Source organism: Mirounga angustirostris, unplaced genomic scaffold (genome assembly GCF_029215605.1).
Source record: "Mirounga angustirostris isolate CCGP_5_RB_7025 unplaced genomic scaffold, mMirAng1.0.hap1 SCAF_10, whole genome shotgun sequence".
Lineage (NCBI taxonomy): Eukaryota > Metazoa > Chordata > Mammalia > Carnivora > Phocidae > Mirounga > Mirounga angustirostris.
Window position 1 is genome coordinate 22,555,816 of NW_026991718.1, and position 7,020 is coordinate 22,562,835.

Here is a 7,020-nt window from a genome sequence, read left to right on the forward strand (position 1 = left end):
CCCAGGCAACTGCAACAGCTGAGCTACACTTCTGAGTTCGGGGAAAGAAGAGGACCTGGAACATTTTTGCCATTTCTGTTCCTTAAGGGAAGAGAAGTTCTAGTGCCTGGCCCTCACACAGTACTGTCTTCTAGAAGACTAGAAACGTCTAGGAAGTCAGGTCCTCACAATGGGATCTGATCCCAAGTAGGTAGTTCTCTGTGCAGACAGCCCTGTTTGTACAGGGGGAGCCTCCCTGGGTGAGGAGAAAGGATGCTGGTATATTTTGATCTTGGGGCTGGCAGCCTAAAAGGAAAAATACTTCTGATGAAGGAGGCTGGTGTCTTTTGCTAGCAAGATTGAACCGTGGCAACAATGAATAGATACACAAAGTGTAATATATGTACATATATATAATATATATGTAATATATGTAACATATGCTACAATGTATATATATTATAATACATATTACAATGTATCTATATTACTATATTACAATGTGTATATATTACAATATCTATGTAATATATATATTACAATATCATGTAATATATATATACAATGAATATTGTTCAGCCTTAGAAAGGAGTAAAATTCTGTTAAACTTTACAGTATGAATGAACCTTGAAAACATTTTGCCAAGTGAAATAATCCAGACACAAAAGGACAAATATTGTACGATTCCATTCATATGAGGCATCTGGAGTAGTTAAATTGAAGGAGACAGAAAGTAGAATGGTGGTTTTCAGGGGCCGGGGGTGGGGATGGAGAGTTATTGTTTAATGGGCACAGAGTTTCAGTTTGGGATGACAAACAAGTTTTGAAAATAGACAGTAGTCTATTTGTGATGGTTGCACAACATTGTGAATGCACTTAATGCCACTGAACTGTACACTTAAAAATGATTAAAATGTTAAATATCACTTTATACAGATCTTCCTCCATTTATGATGGGATTATGTCCTGATAAACTCATCATAAATTGAGAATACCTGAAGTCAAGGGGCTCCTGGGTGGCTCAGTTGGTTGAGCGTCCAACTCTTGGTTTTGGCTCAGGTCCTGGTCTCCGGGTTGTGAGATTGGGCCCCGCGTCAGGCCCTGCGCTCAGCGTGGAGTCTGCTTGAGACTCTCTTTCTCCGCCCCTCCCCTCACTCATGTGCTCTCACTCTCTCACTCTCTCAAATGAATAAATCAATCTTGGGGGGGAAGAAAAGAAAATATCCTGAATAGAAAATGCTGAACATCATAGCTTAGTGTAGCTGAACTTAAATGTGTTCCGAACACTTAACATCAGCCTACGGTTGGGCAAATGATTGGACACAAAGCCTATTTCATAATAAAGTCTGGAATATCTTATGTAATTTATTGAATGCTGTGCTGAAAGTAAAAAAACCCAGAACACTTGTATGGTTACAGAGGGTGGTGAGTGTGTTGATCGTGTGGCTGGTGGGTGTTAGAGCTCGCTGTTAGTGCTCTGTGTCGCAAGAGGGTATCTGCATATCACCGACCTGAGGAAAGAGCAATAGTCAAAATTTGAAGTACAGTTTCTACTGACTGTGTATCACTTTCACACCATCATAAAGTAGGAAAATCATAAATCAAACTATCATAAGTCTGGGACTGTCTATATATATTTTATCATAAAAAAACTTTTTTGTAAAACTGATTGAACCAGGATCATAAAGTCCACAGAGTTCATCTTGTTCTTTCACCATTGTTCACGCACGCACGCACGCACACACACACACACCAATCTGACATGGAGTCCTGTGTTTCCCATCACACACTTCAAGGCTGGACATCTCACTACTTGAAGGAGTGCTGATCCTCAAGTGGAAAGACCTGTGCTGGTGTCTAATAATGTCTTCCTCATGCCTAATAACCTCCTCAATATGCTTCCTCATATACAAATGGGGAAAATAATACTTGCCCTATCCTAGTTATAGACTGTCACAGGATCAGTGAAGCCCTTCACGCTGATAAAGGATCATTAGGTTATCATCCTGTTGACCTTACAACAGTCAGGTTTTCTTCCCAGCAAAATGAGTTTATTCAGGAATTGAAGAGGAATTGCAATTTGGGACAAGCAAGCTACAGCAAAAGCCCTAAGCAAGTGGGAGAGCAAAGGAGAGGAACCCTCTTTTATGGAGTAAAAGGGGGAAATTGGGAGGGGCTTGTTATAAATGAAAAATCCATTGGAGTAAACTGGGAGTTTGAAATGTAGTGCCTTTTCAATGGCTGAGATGTGAGTCTCTCATTGGCTGGGTTGTTGCCAGTCGAGAAGAAAATCTTCCTTCCTCTTGCTAAAGTAGGCTTCTTTTGGTTTGGAATTTAAGGTACATCTCTTCCTGTTGGGTCTGCAAAGGGGTATGAGTAGTACAGCCTGAGAGCTCCCCCTTCTGGTCTCCCAACTCCATTTTAAATGAGATTCCCTTGACTCAGTTTCACAATCCTTATCGTCCAGGTCATGGGCTCCAGCTGGGGACAACTCAACTCTAATTGTTGGGAAGTTCAGGCAGAATTGTGAAACAGAAAAGGTTGCTCTTGGTATCACTTCACCTCTTACATAATGTGTCTTATAATGTCCCTTTCCTTTTAGCAACTTCATACTGCCTCCAACCCCTTGTAATTGTGTGCTAACCTCCTGCCTATATCTTATCTCTTGGAACTATGTTAGGAAAAACTCTGTGTGTCTCCTTTACTCATGCTACTATCACACTTGGAATACTTCTGACACCAGATGTGTGGGGTTTTCCCCACACAGAGCAATTCTAGGACACCAGCTGGGTGTCCTAGAATTTAACTCAATTCTGACATTGTCTACCTGGAGGTAGCATCAGGTCCCATAGGTTAAGGTGTCAGTCCTACGAGATTGCTCCCACCCTCTCACTTCTCACTTCAGATGCCACTTGAAAATCCAGGTTGTCTCCATGCTTCTAACTGATCGGCTATAATTTGGAGGTTCCCACAACCCCCTCTTCTGGTTTGATTAATTTGCTAGAGCAGACCACAGAGCTCAGGAAAACAGTTTACTTACTGTTCGCTGGTTTATTGTGAAAGGATATGATAAAGGATACAGATGAACAACCAGATGGGAGAGATGCATAGGGCAAGACACGTGGGAAAGGGCGAGGAGCTTCCATGCCCTCTCTGAGCACTCCACTCTCCCAGCACCTCCCCGTGTTCACCAACCTGGAAGCTCTCTGAACCCCACACCAGTGGGATTTTATGTAGGCTTCATCACGTAGGTGTGATCAATTATTAACATCATTTCCAGCCCCTCTCTCCTCTCTGGAGAATGGGGTATAGGGTTGAAAATTCCAAGCTTCTCCATAATGGTTTGGTCTTTCTAGTGACTAGACCCCATCCAGGAGCCCACCAAGAGTCACCTCAATAGAACAAAAGACACTGCTGTCACCCAGGAAATTCCAAGGGATTTAGGAACCTTGTGTCAGGAACCGGGGTCAGAGACCCAATATTAGAACAAAAGATGCTCCTAATGCTCTTATCACTTAGGAAATTATAAGGGTTTTAGGAGTTCTGTCCCAGGAACCAAGGGTAGAGACTAATATACACATTTTTAAATTATTTTACAGGAACCAAGGCGCTACCTCCTCCAGAAAGCCTTTCCAGATACTCCCTCCCTCTTCCTTCACCTGAGCCAGGTGGAGTTTGGGGAGCTGTGTGATGAAAAGAATATATAACTGTAATTGTAAAGACCTAGGTTTGAATTCTGCCACCATTTACTATGCATGTAACCTTGGCAATCACTTAACCTCTCTGAGCCTCAACATCTATCTGTAAATTAATGGCAGCAAATTATTTAAGAGGATGGTCATGAGAGTTAAATGATAAAGCATAGCCAACAGTGCTAGAAATGTGTGATGCTCAGTAAATACTGGTTTCCTTCTTTGAGCTCTCATAGCCCTTTATCTGAGCTTTCAGCCTTGTATTATAGATATTTGTGTCATTCATTCATTCAACAAACATTTAAATATGAAGGCAATAAGTGTTATGAAGAAAACTAACATAAGATGAGGGAGGAAGAGAATGTGTATTGTGTTGTTAGTTTATTTAGGATGGTTAGGAAAGACCTCACAGATAAGGCATCATGTAGACAGAGTGAGTGAGCCCTGTGGAGATCAGATTATTGAGGTGAGAGGTAAGTCCCTGAGGCAGGGACATGCTGATGTGTTTGAGGAACAGCAAGGAAGCCAAGGTGGCCAGATCAGAGTGAGCAGAAGAGAGAGGGAGGAAGGGCAGAGAAGTAGCATGGGCCACACCACACAGTACCTTTGTAGACTGTGACAAGGACTCTGGGTGCGGTGGGAAGCCAATGGAGAGTGTTGACCAGCAGAGTGGAAGAACTGACATAGGTTGTAGAGGGTCCCTTGGCTGCTGAGTGGTATGCCATTGACTATATGGTAGAAAGGGTTAAAATAGGGAGGACTGATTGGCAGCCTATTGCGGTAATCCAGGTGAGAGATAGTGGCTTGGACCAGGAAAGCAAATAGAGGTAGAAAGAATGGTCAGATTCTGAACATATATTGATTTTGAAAGTAGAGCCAAGAGTACTTGCTGGAGTGTGAGAGAAAGAGCTAATGCCCAGGTGTTTTTGTTTTTGGGTTTTTTGTTGTTGTTGTTCTTTTTTTTTTTTTTTTAAAGATTTCATTTATTTGACAGAGAGAGACACAGTGAGAGAGGGAACACACGCAGGGGGAGTGGGAGAGGGAGAAGCAGGCTTCCCGCGGAGCAGGGAGCCTGATGTGGGGCTTGATCCCAGGACCCCAGGATCATGACCCAAGCCGAAGGCAGACGCTTAAGGACTAAGCCACCCAGGCGCCCCCTTGTTCTTGTTTCTTGTTTTTTTTTGCCTGGGAAACTGTGAAAATGGAGTTTCTTTCACTGCAATAAGCCAATCTACTGGAAAAGCAGGCTTGGGTGGGACAGAGTGGGGATGAGAAATTTGGTTTTGTATTCACCTAGTTGTTTACCATTTCCTATGCTCTTCATTTGTTTCTTTCTTTTTTTTTTTTAAGATTTTATTTATTTATTTGAAAGAGAGAGAATGAGAGAGAGCACATGAGAGGGGGGAGGGTCAGAGGGAGAAGCAGACTCCCCGCCGAGCAGGGAGCCTGACGACGCGGGACTAGATCCCGGGACTCCAGGATCATGACCTGAGCCGAAGGCAGTCGCCCAACCAACTTAGCCACCCAGGCGCCCTCTTCATTTGTTTCTAATGATCCGAATTTCCCTCTTATATTATTTGCCTTCAGCCTGGGAACTTTCTTTAGCATCTTTTGCGTGATATTTGCTAATGGTGATTTTTTTTAGTTTCTCGCTGTATCTGGAAATATCTTTATTTTACCTTCATTTTTGAAGGATATTTTTGCTGGATATAGAATTCTGGTTTGAAAGTTTTTACTTTCAGTTCTTTAGAGATGGTGGTCCACAGTTTCTGGCCTCAATTGTTACTTTTCTTTTTTTCAGCTTTATTGAGATATAATTGACAAAATTGTAAGATATTTAAAGTGCACAACATGTTGATCTGATATCTGTATACATTCTGAAAGGATTCCCCTATGGAGTTAATTAACACATCCATCACCTCACCTATTTACCTTTCTGGGAGTGTGGTGATGAGAACATTTAAATTCTACTGTCTTAGAAAAATTCAATTATACAATACAGTATTATCCACTAGTCACCATGCTATACATTAGATCCTCAGACCTTAATCATCTCATAGCTGAAGTTTGTAGTCCTTTACCAACCTCTTTCCCCTATCCTCCAGTCCCCTAGCAACCACTTTTCTCCTCTGTTTCTATGAGTTTGATTTTTTTTTTTAAAGATTCCACATATAAGTGATATCATGCAGTATTTGTCTTTCTCTGTCTGGTTTACTTCACTCAGCATAATGCCCTCCAGTTTCATCCATGTTGTTGCAAGTGACAGGATTTCCTTTTTAAGACTGAATGGTATCTCACTGTACAAATATATCACATTTTTGTGATTCATCTGTTGTCAAGCACTTAGGTTTTTTTCCATGCCTTGGTTATCGTGAATAGTGTTACAACGAACATGGGAGTACAGATATCTCTTTGAGATAATGGTTTCACTTCCTTTGGATATACACCCAGAAGTGGAACTGACAGATCATATGGTAGTTCTAGTTTTAATTTCTTGAGAAAGCTTCATACTGTTTCCCATAGTGGTTGTACCAGTTTACATTTCCACCAACAGTGTGTGAGCGTTCCCTTTTCTCCACATCCTCACTAGCATTTTTCTCTTGTCTTTAGATTGTAGCCACTCTAACAAGTATGAGGTGATATCTCATTGTGGTCTTGATTTGCATTTCCTTGATGATCAGTTATGTTGAATACCTTTTCATGTACCTGATGGCTATTTGTATGTCTTTTTCGGAAAAATGTCTATTTATGTCCTTCGCCCATTTTTTTAATTGGGTTGTTTTTCTGCTATTGAGTTGTAGGAGTTCCTTGTATAGTTTGAATATCACTCCTTTACCAGATATTGGTCTCCATTGTTTGATGAGAAGTCAGGGTTATTTGAGTTGTTCCCCCTGCCCACATATGAAATGTAATTTTTTGCTGGCTACCTTCAAGATTTTCCCTTTATCTTCAGTTTACAGCAATTTGACTAGTGTGCCTAAGGAAAGTTTTCTTTGTATTTATCCTACTTGGGATATACTGGTCTTCTTGAATCTATAAATGCATGCATGTCTTTCATAAAATTTGAGCTATTATTTCTTCAAAAATTTTTTTCTGTTTGGTAGCCTCTCCCCTTCCAGAGAGGAGTCAGTTACATGTATTAGACATTTTGGGATTGTTTCTTAGGCTTCTGAGTCTCTGTTCATTATTTTTTCCCAAGCTTTTTTTCTCCTTCTTCTTCAGACTGGATGCTTCCTTCTGATCTAACTTAAAGGTCTTTGACTCTTTTCTCTGGTGTCTTTATTCTATTGTTAAACTTATCCACTGAATTTTTTATTTCAAATATTGTTTTTTTCAGTTCTAGAATTTT